This window comes from Rutidosis leptorrhynchoides, chromosome 10, assembly GCF_046630445.1.
Source record: "Rutidosis leptorrhynchoides isolate AG116_Rl617_1_P2 chromosome 10, CSIRO_AGI_Rlap_v1, whole genome shotgun sequence".
Taxonomy (NCBI): Eukaryota; Viridiplantae; Streptophyta; class Magnoliopsida; order Asterales; family Asteraceae; genus Rutidosis; species Rutidosis leptorrhynchoides.
This window is the reverse complement of record NC_092342.1, coordinates 311,193,043-311,207,901: the sequence shown is the minus strand read 5'-3', so window position 1 is coordinate 311,207,901 and position 14,859 is coordinate 311,193,043.

The following is a 14,859-nucleotide window of genomic DNA, read 5'->3' as shown; positions in this document are numbered from 1 at the left end:
AAAGGTATTTTGACGAGTAAAACAACTAAACACATATCATCAATCAAACTTCCACTTGCAACAACCAAAAACCGCAATTAATGTTCCTCATTCAATGCATACAAGTCATAAATGCCATTTAATGATTTGGCAACCAAATTACATGAACGGTATGCCGTTTCGAAGGTAATTAAGCATACAACACAACCTAACACTTACAATTAACATTATCAAGCATTTAATGCATCAAGATTCAATTTACTTCTATCAAACCCTAACCCAAAATCACAAATTCAACAATCATGATTATGAAACTAATCCATGTCAACCTACATACCAATTTGAAGCTAGTGATGTTAGGAACACAATTTAAACATGAACTTTCATCATCAAACAACATATGATCATCCAAAATTCAAGAACAACACACCAAAATTCAAGTTCATGCTAGTTACACTAAAACAACGAGATCGAGCATATAAATCATATATTCATGTTAGACTTGAGCCATAGACACTAATTAACACTTTTATAAGTTAAAAACATCAAGAACACAAAATCTAGTGATTTTAGAAAGTTACCCAAATGAGATGAAGTTGGTATGGAATTGAAGAGGAGATCACGAGGAGTTCAAATATGTAATTTGTTTGGCAAGATGACCGCTAGCTCGATTTTGGATGATGAATCTTTGTATGGAAGTTGAGAGAAAAGTTGAAGTAGTAAGAGTGAAAGAGATGAGATTGAATGGATGAGGATGAGGGTTGACTCTTTGACCTAGTCAAAAGTTTCAACCCTTGGCAAGTTTGGTCCCTTAACTTTAAAACGGGTGCGGGAATTACCTAAACAAGATAATTCAAACACGTATCAACGAGACGTGTTATAAACATATAACGGAACATAAATAGTTAAACGGAAAAGTTGACGGAAAAAGGCGGGATGTTTCATTACCTACACCTTAAAAGAAATTTCGTCCCGAAATTTAAGTAGGCGTAGTAGTCGTTGTTTCTTCCTCGAGATCTTGCGTTTCCGAATTCACGAATAGATGAGGATACTTCCTTTGCATTTGATCTTGTCTTTCCCAAGTAAACTCGGGTCCTCTTTTGGCATTCCAACGAACCTTAACAATCGGGATTCGGCTTTGTTTCAATGTCTTGACGGAGGTGTCCACAATTTCAACCGGTTCCTCCACAAAATGAAGTTTGTCATCGATAGTAAGTTCTTCGAGAGGGATGACGATATCGGGTTCGGCAAGACACTTTTTCAAGTTAGATACATGGAAGGTAGGATGAACGGAGTTCAATTGAGGCGGAAGATCTAAACGATAAGCAACGGTTCCAATACGCTCCAAGATTTCGAAAGGACCAATATACCGCGGATTTAGCTTCCCGCGTTTCCAAAAACGGATTACACCCTTCCAAGGTGCGACTTTTAACATTACTCGGTCACCGATTTGAAATTCAAGATCGTTGCGTCGTTTGTCGGTATAGCTCTTTTGACGACTTCGGGCCGTCCTAAGCCTATCTCGGATTTGAACGATTTTCTCGGTGGTTTCGTGAATGAGTTCGGGTCCGGTGATTTGTACGTCGCCTACCTCGGCCCAACAAAGAGGTGAACGACATTTGCGGCCATATAGCGCTTCAAAAGGTGCGGCTTTAATACTCGCGTGATAACTATTGTTGTAAGAGAACTCGGCGAGAGGTAAGTGCTTATCCCAAGCTTTTCCGAAATCAACCACACAAGCTCGTAACATGTCCTCTAAGGTTTGAATTGTACGTTCGCTTTGTCCATCGGTTTGAGGATGATATGCGGTGCTCATGTCTAAACGCGTTCCCAACGCTTCTTGCAATGTACGCCAAAATCTAGAAACGAAACGGCCATCTCGGTCGGAGATAATCGATAAAGGTACGCCGTGTCGGGCTACGATCTCCTTAATGTAAAGTTGTGCAAGTTTCTCCATTTTGTCCGTTTCTTTCATGGCGAGGAAGTGTGCGGATTTGGTGAGACGGTCAACAATAACCCAAATGGTATCATAACCGCCCGTCGTTTTTGGTAACTTGGTGATAAAATCCATCGTTATCCTTTCCCACTTCCATTGCGGGATCTCGGGTTGTTGAAGTAGTCCGGACGGTCTTTGGTGTTCGGCTTTGACTTTGGAACATGTCAAACACTTGGAAACATAAGTAGCTACGTCCCTTTTGATGTTCGGCCACCAATATAGTTGTTTAAGGTCGTGGTACATCTTATTGGCACCGGGGTGAATCGAGTATCGTGACTTATGGGCTTCATCTAAAATAAGGCTTCGTAGGTCCCCATAACTAGGCACCCAAATCCTTCCGGCGTAATATCGGAGTCCGGTCTCCCTAATTTCGAATCGAGAGATGAGAATGTTCAAGAGCTCGTGTGAAAGGTTTTCATCCTTGAGAGCCTCATCTTGGGCTACCCGAATTTGGCTATTAAGGTTTGTGTGGATGGTGATGTTTAAGGCTCGGACACGAAGAGGCACCGCTCTTTCTTTTCGACTTAAAGCATCGGCTACTACATTTGCCTTCCCGGGATGGTAACGAAGCTCGCAATCGTAATCGTTTAAGGTTTCAATCCACCTTCGTTGTCTCATGTTTAGTTGCTTTTGATCGAAAATGTGTTGGAGGCTTTTGTGGTCGGTAAAGATAGTACTCTTGGTTCCATAAAGATAGTGTCTCCACATTTTAAGTGCAAAGACAACGGCTCCGAGTTCGAGATCATGTGTCGTATAGTTTCGTTCATGAATTTTGAGTTGTCGAGAAGCATAAGCAATGACTTTCGTTCGTTGCATCAATACACACCCAAAACCATGTTTCGAGGCATCACAATATATAACAAAGTCATCATTGCCTTCGGGAAGTGACAAGATAGGAGCGGTGGTTAGCTTCGTTTTCAAGATTTGGAATGCGGATTCATGTTCGGTCGCCCAAATGAATTTCTTTCCCTTGTGAGTCAATGCGGTTAGAGGACGTGCAACCAAAGAGAAGTTTTCGATGAATCTACGATAGTACCCGGCGAGACCCAAAAATTGACGAATGTGAGTAGGAGTAGTAGGAGTCTCCCATTTGCTAATGGCTTCGATTTTCGTTGGATCGACTTTAATACCTTGGTCACTTACAACATGACCAAGAAATTGAACTTCCTTTAACCAAAATTCACACTTGGAGAATTTGGCATAGAGTTGTTCTTGTCTTAAAAGTTCAAGCACAAGTCGGAGATGTTGTTCGTGCTCTTCTTCATTTTTAGAATAGATCAATATGTCATCGATGAACACAATAACAAATTTATCGAGATACGGTTTGCACACGCGGTTCATAAGATCCATGAACACCGCCGGTGCGTTAGTGAGACCAAATGGCATGACAAGGAATTCATAACTACCATAACGAGTTCGGAAAGCGGTTTTGGAGACATCTTCCCCCTTAACCCTCAATTGATGATAACCCGAGCGGAGATCGATTTTCGAATATACACAAGACCCTTGTAGTTGATCAAAGAGGTCATCGATGCGAGGAAGAGGATATCGGTTCTTAACCGTCAATTTATTTAGTTCACGATAATCAATGCACATTCGTAGGGATCCGTCTTTCTTTTTAACAAACAAAATCGGAGCGCCCCAAGGTGAATGGCTAGGTTGGATAAAACCACGATCAAGTAGTTCTTGGATTTGACTTTGCAATTCTTGCATTTCAGATGGAGCGAGTCTATATGGTGCACGCGCTACGGGTGCGGCTCCTGGAATAAGATCGATTTGAAATTCAACCGGTCGATGAGGTGGAAGACCCGGTAATTCGTCGGGAAATACATCGGAATAGTCACTAACAATTGGCACCTCATCGATGTGCTTCTCATTGGACTCGACTTTCTTAACGTGAGCAAGGATCGCAAAACAACCCTTACGGAGTAGTTTTCTAACTTTAATACTCGAAACGAGGTTGAGTCCGGTGCAACTCTTATCGCCATAGACGATCAAAGGTTCACCATTCTCGATAGGAATTCGGATTGCGTTAAGATCACAAAGAATGTGAGATTTCGTTTTGACTAACCAATTCATACCGATTATTACATCAAAGCTTCCTAGTTCCATGGGTATCAAGTCAATTTCAAATTCCTTACCCAAAATGTTCAAAGTACACCCCCGGTAACATGTGTCGGCACTTAAGAGTTTTCCGTCGGCCACTTCGATGGAATAAGTAGTATCTAAAGGGTGTGGTGGAGTGCAAAGGGTAGGAGCTAAAGTCTTGGACACAAAACATTTATCGGCACCCGAATCGAATAAGCAAGTAACATAAGAGTTGTTGAGAAGAAACGTACCCGTGACTAGTTCATTGTCATCTCGGGCTTCCTCGGTGTTGATGTTAAAGGCTCGGCCTCGGTTGTTGGGGTTGGCTTTCTTTTTCGGGCATTCGTTCTTATAATGGCCCGTTTGGCCACATTCATAACAAGTGACCGTCCTTGGAGGATTGGGCCCCTTTCGAGCGACGGGGGCGGTGCTTGTGCAATTGTTGGCCCTATGACCAACTCCTTGGCAACGGTGACAAATTAGCTTGTTACATTCGCCGTAATGATGTTTGTGGCACTTGTTGCACAAAGGTAAGTTTCCGACATAACCCTTCTTGCCGTCGTTGTTGAAGGGCTTTTTGGTGAAGGTGTTGTTGTTGTAGTTGGTTGATGGAGTGGCTTCCCATTTCCTTTTGTTGCCACCCGAGTTGTCCTCGGCCTTAGGAGCCGGCACTACGATTTCGTCAACCGTTTCAATTAGTTGGCGAGCCATGTTCATAGCGGCTTGATGAGTAGTGGGTTTGGATGACATCACCCCTTGTTTGATGCTTTTTGGAAGACCGAGCATGTAGAGCTCAATCCTTTGAGATTCGGGGTTAACAAGATTAGGACACATCAAGGATAGTTCGGCGAAGCGTTGATTATAAGCTTTAAGGTCGTTTCCGACCGCTTTCAAAGCTCTTAGTTCTTCCTCAAGCTTTCGGGTTTCTTCGCGCGGAAAATATTCGACAATCATCTTTTCCTTCAAATCGGTCCAAGAGAGGGCATGAGCTTCATCGGTACCCACCGATTGAACATAGGTGTTCCACCAAGTGAGAGCAACACCGGAGAACGTGTGGGTGGAGTATTTGACCTTGTCTTGATCCCGACAACCGCTTATGCTAAAGACGGCCTCGGTTTGTTCAAACCAACGAGTAAGCACAACCGGTCCACCGGTTCCATCATAAGTGTGAGGTTTGCACCCCATGAAAGCTTTGTAGGAGGATCCCTCGTTTGAGTTACCGGCCCCATTGTTGTTGTTGTTGTTGTTGTGGTTGTTGTTATTGTTATTGTTGTTGGAAGAGTGACCGGCCATGGCCGCATCTACGGCGGTAGCTATCATCCGTTCGAGAGCTTGTTCGGGAGTTTCATTGCGGCGTACACGACGAGGAGCCATTGTTCCTTCAAAACAAAAGAATACCGTTGGTTAGTATTCTAAATAATACTAACCGTGATATGGGATAAAGATAGAGAGAAAATTATCCTTGACCCGCCTTAAATTCTTTATGTCATAATGTCGGTATGTTCATATGAGTCACCGTAATATAATTTCCGGGAATTATATTACCCTAATTCATATGTGCATTCGACATTACATCATATAGTCAAGGTGGCGTGTCAATTAAATTATACAACGCAAGATTTAGATAGGATAAGAGTAGATATGAGTAAGAGAGTTCGAGTATAAATGCACAAATAGTCAAGTAATTCCTACGTCAAGTCTATATGCCGGTTGTAGTCTAGACTCACCAATGTACCCTAAGACGCGGGGTTGACACCAATGAACTCTAAATCCCTACAACCAAAGCTCTGATACCACTTGTAGCGACCCCGACAAATCGTCAAATGACGGCGTCATCTACGTATGGTCCCATTACATGGTCGTAAGTCTTTATAACAAAGTTTGACCGAAAGGTATGTCGCATTCATTTCATAAATAAGGGTGTTTCAAAGTTTACAAAAGTAGTTTCCATAACAAGTACATAACAATGTTTAAAGTTTGTATGAAACACATGCGACACGATTAAAAGTAGTCAAAAAGACGCTCCACGTATGCAAGTATACACGACATCCAATGCAAGTATCAAATAGTATGAGCGGAAGCATGTATCACCTAAGTTCAAGGACCTGAGAAAAACATAGAGAAACTGTCAACGAAAACGTTGGTGAAATCATAGGTTTAAATAAGTAAATGAGTAATAGTAAGTTGAACCACAAGATTTGCAACATCGATAAAGCCATAGTACATTCTAAAAGTTAATATTCACGAGCACCCAATTATCAAAGCTTAACGTTCCGTCCGTTGAATACCCCATCAATTAGTGCTAGAACAACACTGTTCCCGAAAATATATTTCATTCGTAAACGGTAGCGAACCGTTTGAATGAGGGTTTGTCAAACCCATATGGCCATATAACATAAGTTCTCGCTTACACCATCTGATGTAACTAATGATAATCGGATTGAGGATTTTTGTTCTAAACTCGTATGTAGAATGTTTGTTTTCCCGTTCTTGTGTTCACTTAGTTCAAAAGAATCGTTTATGTTTTCTCATCCCAAAAGTAAGTTTAAAAGAGTAAAAGTGGGACTATGATCTCACCTTGTATGCACGAACCAAAAAGTACTTCGACAAGTAACGTGTGCAAAGAACAATTCTAGTCTTGACCTAAACAAATAGGTTGTATTAATAACGATAGTCACGAAGGGTCAAAGATGTTCGATTAGTCCTATGGCTCAATACGACTCGATTAATATAGCATGTAAATCAAATCATCAAGTTTCATGCAAGACACAAGTATAAAAGCATGTTAGAAAGATTGCATAATTTATTGGTTAAGTTTGACAAAAAGTCAAACTTGGTCGGTCAAAGTCAACGAAAAAGTCAACACGTTCGGGTCGTGTCCCGAACTATTTTTCTGAGGTTTTTAATCATGTATGAGCATGTTAGGACAAGTTACATGTGAATCGGAGGTGCGTAGCATAGCATACATTATTCAAAAATTGACCAAGTTGGACAGAATCTGGCCAGGTGATTCTGCGCGCCGCGCGGGGATGGGGCGCGCCGCGCCACTACCTGGGCAGAGAATCCTGGTCAGTTTTTCAAAGTGTGCACGAACCAAAACCTTTTCTAACACAACTCTTGACCCGCAAACACTTATAACGCCTATCATACATCGTTGGAAAGGTATTTTGACGAGTAAAACAACTAAACACATATCATCAATCAAACTTCCACTTGCAACAACCAAAAACCGCAATTAATGTTCCTCATTCAATGCATACAAGTCATAAATGCCATTTAATGATTTGGCAACCAAATTACATGAACGGTATGCCGTTTCGAAGGTAATTAAGCATACAACACAACCTAACACTTACAATTAACATTATCAAGCATTTAATGCATCAAGATTCAATTTACTTCTATCAAACCCTAACCCAAAATCACAAATTCAACAATCATGATTATGAAACTAATCCATGTCAACCTACATACCAATTTGAAGCTAGTGATGTTAGGAACACAATTTAAACATGAACTTTCATCATCAAACAACATATGATCATCCAAAATTCAAGAACAACACACCAAAATTCAAGTTCATGCTAGTTACACTAAAACAACGAGATCGAGCATATAAATCATATATTCATGTTAGACTTGAGCCATAGACACTAATTAACACTTTTATAAGTTAAAAACATCAAGAACACAAAATCTAGTGATTTTAGAAAGTTACCCAAATGAGATGAAGTTGGTATGGAATTGAAGAGGAGATCACGAGGAGTTCAAATATGTAATTTGTTTGGCAAGATGACCGCTAGCTCGATTTTGGATGATGAATCTTTGTATGGAAGTTGAGAGAAAAGTTGAAGTAGTAAGAGTGAAAGAGATGAGATTGAATGGATGAGGATGAGGGTTGACTCTTTGACCTAGTCAAAAGTTTCAACGCTTGGCAAGTTTGGTCCCTTAACTTTAAAACGGGTGCGGGAATTACCTAAACAAGATAATTCAAACACGTATCAACGAGACGTGTTATAAACATATAACGGAACATAAATAGTTAAACGGAAAAGTTGACGGAAAAAGGCGGGATGTTACATAATGAAGAGTCAAATGTAAATTGGAATGATTCGTGGACTGATTCACAAGTTCCCGAAGAGGAACCGGAAGAAGAGTCGGAACCGGAAGAAGAATCGGAACCGGAAGAAGAATCGGAACAGGATGAAGAAATAGAACCGGTGGGGGAAATAATAAAACGGTTAAGTAAAAGAAAATCCTCAACCAACCGACCAAGGTTAATTATGGTCAATGGTGTTTCCGCCAAGGAAGCAAAATATTAGGAGGATTACCAATTCTCCAATGAATCGGATTCTGACGAGAATTCCGATGATGTTATAGAAATTACCCCAACTGAATTTAAAAAGGCAAAAGAAAATAATAAGGGAAAGGGCATAAAAATAGAGAAATCTAATTCCAACCCCGATGAACTTTATATGTATCGTCAACCCCCGAAGTCCTTAAGTTGTAACAATGACCCGGGAACCTCTAAACCACCAGGTTTTTCTAAACCAATGTGGAAAACGACGGCTCGTATTAGGGGAACATCATATATCCCTAGAAACTTGGCAAAACGAACCAAAACTGAAGAAGAAGAAACAAGCGAGTCGGAATAAGATAGTTGTATTCGTGTGGTGTAATATATGTAATATAGTGTGCTTATGCTTTATGACATATGTAAAAATTGCTTGTATTAATAAGTATTTTTTTTTTATGAATCTAACTCTTGTCTATTTTACAGTATAAAAACACAAAATGGATAGACAACCCAATATTTTAAGAGAACTACCCGGAGACATGATTGATGAAATCTTGTCTAGAGTCGGTCAGAATTCTTCGGCACAACTATTTAAGGCGAGATCAGTTTGTAAGACATTCGAAGAACGTTCCAAGAATGCCTTGGTTTATAAAAGGCTTTCGTTCGAAAGATGGGGGATATCACATTGGGAAATCCATAAGTTACGATGTGTTTACTTTGACGCATATATTGCGGGGAACCCAAATGCTATTTTACGCAATGGGTTAAGAAATTATTTTGACTCAATATATCCGAATATTGGACTTCGTGATTTAGAAAAAGCGGCTAACATGCAACATAAAGAAGCATGTTATGCTTACGGATTAGTAATGTTCGCTTCTCACCAAAGTGAGAACAAGAACATCGGCCTACAACTATTAAACAAAACGTTCCCACAAGTGACGGAGTCGGTAATTGGGGTAAGAAATGAGGTTTTTAGATTGTTACGGGACTGTTGGACATTACGTAACCCTCGTCCCTTTGACGACGTTACAACACGCTGTCTTATCAACGGCCATAACGGTTGTGTTCCACAAGACCAAGGATGGGAAGTAGTCCTAGTAAAACCAGAATGCATGACTTGTTTCTGGACGTATGAATTACGTGTCTTTATTGCCTTTGCTGAACGACTTGTGTACTAGCTAGAATTATCTTCACAACTATCTTGTATCAAAGTTATTGTGTGCTATATTTCATGCTTTATGTAAAATAAGCGGTATTGTAAGTTTGTAAAATATTGTATAAAAGTTTGAACGTGAAATATTATTATAATCAGTTTTTCATATAGAATTGTAGTAGTTGAATTGTATATTAGCTACTAAGTATGAACTTAACGGGTAGGTACTACCCGAATTTAAACTTATAAAATGCTAATATGAAGAAAAAGCTTTTATAAATGAGTTCATATTATGCTACGAAATACTATTAACTACTCTTAATATTCTGTATGATTAACTTGTTCCATTTGACTATTTTGAAGGAAATGGCACCGACTACTCGACACACCGTGAATATGAATGAAGAGAAATTCCGTACTTTTCTAGCTTCAAACATAGCCGCAGTACAGGCTGCGCTACATACCAACAATAACCTTGGATCTAGCAGTACAGGAAATCGTGTAGGATGCACCTACAAAGAATTCACTACCTGCAAACCTTTGGAATTTGATGGAACCGAAGGACCGATCGGATTGAAACGGTGGACCGAGAAGGTCGAATCGGTGTTTGCCATAAGTAAGTGTACTGAAGAGGACAAAGTAAAGTACGCTACGCATACCTTCACAGGTTCTGCGTTAACATGGTGGAATACCTATCTAGAGCAAGTGGGACAAGACGATGCGTACGCACTACCGTGGTCAGCATTCAAGCACTTGATGAACGAGAAGTACCGTCCCAGAACCGAGGTCAATAAGCTCAAGACAGAACTTAGAGGGTTACGAACCCAAGGATTTGATATTACCACATACGAAAGACGATTCACAGAATTGTGCCTATTGTGTCCGGGAGCATTCGAAGATGAGGAAGAGAAGATCGACGCGTTTGTGAAAGGATTACCGGAAAGAATCCAAGACGATATAAGTTCACACGAGCCCGCCTCCATACAACAGGCATGTAGAATGGCTCACAAACTAGTGAACCAGATTGAAGAAAGAATTAAAGAACAGACTGCTGAAGAGGCCAATGTGAAGCAAGTCAAAAGAAAGTGGGAGGAAAACGGTGATAAGAATCACCAATACAACAACAACAGCAATTACAACAATAATCGTAACAATTATCCCAACAATCGCAACATCAATCGCAACTACAACAAACGGCCCAACAACAACAACAACAACAACAACAACAACAACAACAACAACAACAACAACAACAGCAACTACAACAATCATCCCAACAACAATAATAACCACAACAACAACAACAATCAGAAGCAGCTATGCCAAAGGTGTGAAAAGTATCACTGGGGTTCTGCACCAAATTTTGCAACAAGTGTAAAAGAAATGGTCATAGCGCGGCGAAGTGTGAGGTCTACGGACCAGGGGTTAATAGAACGAAAGGAACAAATGGTGTCGGAACGAGTAATGGCGGAGCAAGTAGTGTCGGAGCAAGTTATGCCAATGTAGTTTGTTATAAATGTGGAAAACCGGGCCACATTATTAGAAATTTCCCGAACCAGGAGAACACGAATGGACAAGGCCGCGGAAGAGTTTTCAATATTAATGCGGCAGAGGCACAGGAAGACCCGGAGCTTGTTACGGGTACGTTTCTTATTGACAATAAATCTGCTTACGTTTTATTTGATTCGGGTGCGGATAGAAGCTATATGAGTAGAGATTTTTGTGCTAAATTAAGTTGTCCATTGACGCCTTTGGATAGTAAATTTTTACTCGAATTAGCAAATGGTAAATTAATTCCAGCAGATAATATATGTCGGAATCGAGAAATTAAACTGGTTAGCGAAACATTTAAGATTGACTTGATACCAGTAGAGTTAGGGAGTTTTGATGTGATAATCGATATGGACTGGTTGAAAGAAGTGAAAGCAGAGATCGTTTGTTACAAAAATGCAATTCGTATTATACGAGAAAAAGGAAAACCCTTAATGGTGTACGGAGAAAAGGGCAACACGAAGCTACATCTTATTAGTAATTTGAAGGCACAAAAACTAATAAGAAAAGGTTGCTATGCTGTTCTAGCACACGTCGAGAAAGTACAAACTGAAGAAAAGAGCATCAATGATGTTCCCGTCGCAAAAGAATTTCCCGATGTATTTTCGAAAGAATTACCGGGATTACCCCCACATCGATCCGTTGAATTTCAAATAGATCTTGTACCAGGAGCTGCACCAATAGCTCGTGCTCCTTACAGACTCGCACCCAGCGAGATGAAAGAACTGCAAAGCCAATTACAAGAACTTTTAGAGCATGGTTTCATTCGACCAAGCACATCACCGTGGGGAGCTCCTGTTTTGTTTGTCAAGAAGAAAGATGGTACATTCAGGTTGTGTATCGACTACCGAGAGTTGAAAAAACTTACCATCAAGAACCGCTACCCACTACAAGGCTCGTATGTTTATTCAAAGATTGACTTACGTTCCGGGTATCATCAAATGCGGGTGAAAGAAGATGATATTCCAAAGACTGCTTTCAGAACACGTTACGGTCATTACGAGTTTATGGTCATGCCATTTGGTTTAACTAATGCACCAGCTGTGTTCATGGACCTTATGAACCGAGTGTGTGGACCATACCTTGACAAGTTTGTCATTGTTTTCATTGATGACATACTTATTTACTCAAAGAATGACCAAGAACACGGTGAACATTTGAGAAAGGTGTTAGAAGTATTGAGGAAGGAAGAATTGTACGCTTAATTTTCAAAGTGTGCATTTTGGTTGGAAGAAGTTCAATTCCTCGGTCACATAGTGAACAAAAAAAGGTATTAAGGTGGATCCGGCAAAGATAGAAACTGTTGAAAAGTGGGAAACCCCGAAAACTCCGAAACACATACTCCAGTTTTTAGGACTAGCTGGTTACTACAGAAGGTTCATCCAAGACTTTTCCAGAATAGCAAAACCCTTGACTGCATTAACGCATAAAGGGAAGAAATTTGAATGGAAGGATGAACAAGAGAAAGCGTTTCAGTTATTGAAGAAAAAGCTAACTACGGCACCTATATTGTCATTACCTGAAGGGAATGATGATTTTGTGATTTATTGTGACGCATCAAAGCAAGGTCTCGGTTCTGTATTAATGCAACGAACGAAGGTGATTGCTTATGCGTCTAGACAATTGAAGATTCACGAGCAAAATTATACGACGCATGATTTGGAATTAGGCGCGGTTGTTTTTGCATTAAAGACTTGGAGGCACTACTTATATGGGGTGAAAAGTATTATATATACTGACCACAAAAGTCTTCAACACATATTTAATCAGAAACAACTGAATATGAGGCAGCGTAGGTGGATTGAATTGTTGAATGATTACGACTTTGAGATTCGTTACCACCCGGGGAAGGCAAATGTGGTAGCCGATGCCTTGAGCAGGAAGGACAGAGAACCCATTCGAGTAAAATCTATGAATATAATGATTCATAATAACCTTACTACTCAAATAAAGGAGGCGCAACAAGGAGTTTTAAAAGAAGGAAATTTAAAGGATGAAATATCCAAAGGATCGGAGCAGCATCTTAATATTCGGGAAGACGGAACCCGGTATAGGGCTGAAAGGATTTGGGTACCAAAATTTGGAGATATGAGAGAAATGGTACTTAGAAAATCTCATAAAACCAGATACTCAATACATCCTGGAACGGGGAAGATGTACAAGGATCTCAAGAAACATTTTTGGTGGCCGGGTATGAAAGCCGATGTTGCTAAATATGTAGGAGAATGTTTGACGTGTTCTAAGGTCAAAGCTGAGCATCAGAAACCATCAGGTCTACTTCAACAACCCGAAATCCCAGAATGGAAATGGGAAAACATTACCATGGATTTCATCACTAAATTGCCAAGGACTGCAAGTGATTTTGATACTATTTGGGTAATAGTTGATCGTCTCACCAAATCAGCACACTTCCTGCCAATAAGAGAAGATGACAAGATGGAGAAGTTAGCATGACTGTATTTGAAGGAAGTCGTCTCCAGACATGGAATACCAATCTCTATTATCTCTGATAGGGATGGCAGATTTATTTCAAGATTCTGGCAGACATTACAGAAAGCATTAGGAACTCGTCTAGACATGAGTACTGCCTATCATCCACAAACTGATGGGCAGAGAGAAAGGACGATACAAACGCTTGAAGACATGCTACGAGCATGTGTTATTGATTTCGGAAACAGTTGGGATCGACATCTACCGTTAGCAGAATTTTCCTACAACAACAGCTACCATTCAAGCATTGAGATGGCGCCGTTTGAAGCACTTTATGGTAGAAAGTGCAGGTCTCCGATTTGTTGGAGTGAAGTGGGGGATAGACAGATTACGGGTTCGAAGATTATACAAGAAACTACCGAGAAGATCATCCAAATTCAACAACGGTTGAAAACCGCCCAAAGTCGACAAAAGAGCTACGCTGACATTAAAAGAAAAGATATAGAATTTGAAATTGGAGAGATGGTCATGCTTAAAGTTGCACCTTGGAAAGGCGTTGTTCGATTTGGTAAACGAGGGAAATTAAATCCAAGGTATATTGGACCATTCAAGATTATTGATCGTGTCGGACCAGTAGCTTACCGACTTGAGTTACCTCAACAACTCGCGGCTGTACATAACACTTTCCACGTCTCGAATTTGAAGAAATGTTTTGCTAAAGAAGATCTCACTATTCTGTTAGATGAAATCTAAATCAACGAAAAACTCCAATTCATCGAAGAACCCGTCGAAATAATGGATCGTGAGGTTAAAAGACTTAAGCAAAACAAGATACCAATTGTTAAGGTTCTATGGAATGCTCGTAGAGGACCCGAGTTCACCTGGGAGTGTGAAGATAAGATGAAGAAGAAATACCCGCATCTATTTCCAGAAGATTCGTCAACACCTTCAACAGCTTAAAATTTCGAGACGAAATTTATTTAACGGGTAGGTACTGTAGTGACCCGAACTTTTCCATGTTTATATATATATTAATTGAGATTGATATTTACATGATTAAATGTTTCCAACATATTAAGCAATCAAACTTGTTAAGACTTGATTAATTGAAATATGTTTCATATAGACAATTGACCACCCAAGTTGACCGGCGATTCACGAACGTTAAAACTTGTAAAAATGACATGACGATATATATATGGATATACATATGGTTAACATGAGATTATGATAAGTAAGTATCTCCATAAGTATATTAACAATGAGTTATATACATATAAACAAGACTACTAACTTAAGGATTTCGAAACGAGACATATATGTAACGATTATAGTTGTAACGACATTTAAATGTATATATAT